The following is a 5,000-nucleotide window of genomic DNA, read 5'->3' on the forward strand; positions in this document are numbered from 1 at the left end:
CTAACCTAACCTAACCTAACCTAACCTAACCTAACCTAACCTAACCTAACCTAACCTAACCTAACCTAACCTAACCTAACCTAACCTAACCTAACCTAACCTAACCTAACCTAACCTAACCTAACCTAACCTAACCTAACCTAACCTAACCTAACCTAACCTAACCTAACCTAACCTAACCTAACCTAACCTAACCTAACCTAACCTAACCTAACCTAACCTAACCTAACCTAACCTAACCTAACCTAACCTAACCTAACCTAACCTAACCTAACCTAACCTAACCTAACCTAACCTAACCTAACCTAACCTAACCTAACCATCCCATCTTTAGTGTGTCCACCCCTGCTTGTGATACCTCCATCTCTTCGTCTTGACGCCGCCATCGATTCTGCATACCAGTCGTCTCCATCCAATTGAATTTTTCATACTATTTTGTCGATTTTCTTCTGTAACGGTCCATATATAATTCAAACATCCATTTTAGTGTAAAATCCGAATTTTTTCTTCCGAACCCCCCCCAAATTACTTCTGATTAGTGTTCCGGCTGCCTACCCCATCATTTTGAGCCATCCCCGGACAAAATACGCGAAAAATTCGCTAAGTTTTTCACATTTTAGTAGTTTCAGTTATATAAAAACACACTTTTTTGTCGATATTTCAAATTTTTTCTATCAAAAATAGTTTAGTAGTTTCTGTCTATCATTCCCCTCGCCATCCCGCTTTTTCTGACACCCCAATCTTCACAATCCGTCCAGTAGTTTTTTAGTTATTAATTTTTTTTCATTTTTTAAATACCTACCGAGGTTACCTTATACCTCGCACTCACATATCGGCATCCCATCTTTAGTGTGTCCACCCCTGCTTGTGATACCTCCATCTCTTCGTCTTGACGCCGCCATCGATTCTGCATACCAGTCGTCTCCATCCAATTGAATTTTTCATACTATTTTGTCGATTTTCTTCTGTAACGGTCCATATATAATTCAAACATCCATTTTAGTGTAAAATCCGAATTTTTTCTTCCGAACCCCCCCCAAATTACTTCTGATTAGTGTTCCGGCTGCCTACCCCATCATTTTGAGCCATCCCCGGACAAAATACGCGAAAAATTCGCTAAGTTTTTCACATTTTAGTAGTTTCAGTTATATAAAAACACACTTTTTTGTCGATATTTCAAATTTTTTCTATCAAAAATAGTTTAGTAGTTTCTGTCTATCATTCCCCTCGCCATCCCGCTTTTTCTGACACCCCAATCTTCACAATCCGTCCAGTAGTTTTTTAGTTATTAATTTTTTTTCATTTTTTAAATACCTACCGAGGTTACCTTATACCTCGCACTCACATATCGGCATCCCATCTTTAGTGTGTCCACCCCTGCTTGTGATACCTCCATCTCTTCGTCTTGACGCCGCCATCGATTCTGCATACCAGTCGTCTCCATCCAATTGAATTTTTCATACTATTTTGTCGATTTTCTTCTGTAACGGTCCATATATAATTCAAACATCCATTTTAGTGTAAAATCCGAATTTTTTCTTCCGAACCCCCCCCAAATTACTTCTGATTAGTGTTCCGGCTGCCTACCCCATCATTTTGAGCCATCCCCGGACAAAATACGCGAAAAATTCGCTAAGTTTTTCACATTTTAGTAGTTTCAGTTATATAAAAACACACTTTTTTGTCGATATTTCAAATTTTTTCTATCAAAAATAGTTTAGTAGTTTCTGTCTATCATTCCCCTCGCCATCCCGCTTTTTCTGACACCCCAATCTTCACAATCCGTCCAGTAGTTTTTAGTTATTAATTTTTTTTCATTTTTTAAATACCTACCGAGGTTACCTTATACCTCGCACTCACATATCGGCATCCCATCTTTAGTGTGTCCACCCCTGCTTGTGATACCTCCATCTCTTCGTCTTGACGCCGCCATCGATTCTGCATACCAGTCGTCTCCATCCAATTGAATTTTTCATACTATTTTGTCGATTTTCTTCTGTAACGGTCCATATATAATTCAAACATCCATTTTAGTGTAAAATCCGAATTTTTTCTTCCGAACCCCCCCCAAATTACTTCTGATTAGTGTTCCGGCTGCCTACCCCATCATTTTGAGCCATCCCCGGACAAAATACGCGAAAAATTCGCTAAGTTTTTCACATTTTAGTAGTTTCAGTTATATAAAAACACACTTTTTTGTCGATATTTCAAATTTTTTCTATCAAAAATAGTTTAGTAGTTTCTGTCTATCATTCCCCTCGCCATCCCGCTTTTTCTGACACCCCAATCTTCACAATCCGTCCAGTAGTTTTTTAGTTATTAATTTTTTTTTCATTTTTTAAATACCTACCGAGGTTACCTTATACCTCGCACTCACATATCGGCATCCCATCTTTAGTGTGTCCACCCCTGCTTGTGATACCTCCATCTCTTCGTCTTGACGCCGCCATCGATTCTGCATACCAGTCGTCTCCATCCAATTGAATTTTTCATACTATTTTGTCGATTTTCTTCTGTAACGGTCCATATATAATTCAAACATCCATTTTAGTGTAAAATCCGAATTTTTTCTTCCGAACCCCCCCCAAATTACTTCTGATTAGTGTTCCGGCTGCCTACCCCATCATTTTGAGCCATCCCCGGACAAAATACGCGAAAAATTCGCTAAGTTTTTCACATTTTAGTAGTTTCAGTTATATAAAAACACACTTTTTTGTCGATATTTCAAATTTTTTCTATCAAAAATAGTTTAGTAGTTTCTGTCTATCATTCCCCTCGCCATCCCGCTTTTTCTGACACCCCAATCTTCACAATCCGTCCAGTAGTTTTTTAGTTATTAATTTTTTTTCATTTTTTAAATACCTACCGAGGTTACCTTATACCTCGCACTCACATATCGGCATCCCATCTTTAGTGTGTCCACCCCTGCTTGTGATACCTCCATCTCTTCGTCTTGACGCCGCCATCGATTCTGCATACCAGTCGTCTCCATCCAATTGAATTTTTCATACTATTTTGTCGATTTTCTTCTGTAACGGTCCATATATAATTCAAACATCCATTTTAGTGTAAAATCCGAATTTTTTCTTCCGAACCCCCCCCAAATTACTTCTGATTAGTGTTCCGGCTGCCTACCCCATCATTTTGAGCCATCCCCGGACAAAATACGCGAAAAATTCGCCCCCCCGCCCACCCTAGTTTCATCAGGCAGGTAAACACCGCTCGCCGACGTAAGTCGAAAACGAAAATCGACTTTTTTCCCTGTCGTTTTTTCGTGCTTTTGACTACTACACATTGTTCTTCCGGTCCCAAAAATAGTATTTGAATAGATTTAATCTCTTTAGAAGTAATAGTTTTAATTTACAGTCTGTTTTTAATTTTCATATCCTAATAAATTTCATTTATTCACCGACGAGACCATGGGGCTCACCCGGTCTCCCACCCGGAAGGAGGCGACTAATCGACCTCCCCCTGCACCCCCCAATCGCCCTTCGCGATCTTCCTCTCCCGTGCCAGGCCATTCCAGGGCCTTTGCAACTGCAACTCGCCTTTCCGAGCGCCCTCGTGTCAACATTGTGCCTATTACTGAGAGTGATGATCTTGATCTTGATCTTGACATCTTAACATCCGGCTTAGACCTCCAATTTTCCGAATCAGACATGCCCCATCTTCGGTACATGTCTGACACCGAAGTAGCCAGTACACCCGAAGTGAGCGACGCTATTGCTGCCTCCTCACAATCATCCGCCAAAGTTGTGCCCGCTCGCAAACCTACAGCAACTAAGTCCACCAAATCCAGCGCAATGATCATTGAACTACCTGCCCGTTCCGAAGATGTGAAAAGTATGGACACCTTCATGGCGGTAGTTACAAAGTTAACGTACACCATCAATAAAGCAGTAAACGAAGGAAAGAGCGTCACTGCCACCAACAAGCGGCTCATTGCGGCGGCGGCGCAGGAGATACAAAGATCTGCGCAGGCGTTGGTAAAGGTCAAGGAGACCGGGCCAACGGTCGCGATTGCGCCGACTCCTCCGACTCCGGAGATCCTCCCGGACCAGAGCACATTGCTCTCGATTATTCGGGAGAGTATCCGCGAGGAACTAAAGGCCATGACACCGACGCCAGCGCCCTCTCCACCAGCGCCTGCAAAATCCTTCGCCGCGGCCGTGGCGACGCCCTCCCCCCCTAAGAGCATTCCTCCACCTTCGCGCACCTTGCCCTCCATCATTATCAAAGCAAAGGAGACTAGCGACAAACAGCAGCCAGTCGTGCTTGATGAGTTTAAGAAGAATATCTCATTCCGTAGAACAACATTCGCTCCCTCGAAGGTAAAACCCTTGCGCCAGAACATGCTCAAAGTAGAGTTCGACACCAATGAGCAGCGCGACCAAATCCTCCAAAAAGTGAACAACATCCCCGGCATTGCAGCTGAAGAGTCGAAGCTCCGTCGCCCTCTCATTATCTTGAAGGGGATTAGCAAAGAGGTCCAGAGGGAGGAACTGGTGGACATCATAAGCCACCAGAACCAAATCCCCAGCGAAGAAATCCGCCTTTGCTTCCTCTTGAACAATCGAAACGAGCGCTTTTACAACGCGGTGTTGGAGGTGGCCCCGGCGATCCGGCGCAGGCTGGTCGAGGGTGAGCGCGCGAACGTGGAGCACCAGCGGGTGCACGTGGCGGACTTCAGCCGCTTCGTGCAGTGCTATAAGTGCCTGCAGTTCGGTCACACTAACAACAAGTGCACCGCAGAGTCCCACCCGTGCGCCCACTGTGGCTCCACCGCGCACCAGGTCAACTCGTGCCCCGACCGCGCCGATCCCAACAAAAAGTGTTGCTTTAATTGCAAGGCTGTGCGCAGCGCTAACACTTGCCACTCTGCCACCGACAACAAATTGTGCCCTCGTATAGTTAATGCCATTAAAGCATTACAAGACAGCACTGACTACGGGTATTAGTAACAAATCGTCCGCCCATGCTGCAAATATGCGCCTCAACGA

Source organism: Amyelois transitella, chromosome 20 (assembly GCF_032362555.1).
Source record: "Amyelois transitella isolate CPQ chromosome 20, ilAmyTran1.1, whole genome shotgun sequence".
NCBI classification, from domain to species: Eukaryota; Metazoa; Arthropoda; class Insecta; order Lepidoptera; family Pyralidae; genus Amyelois; species Amyelois transitella.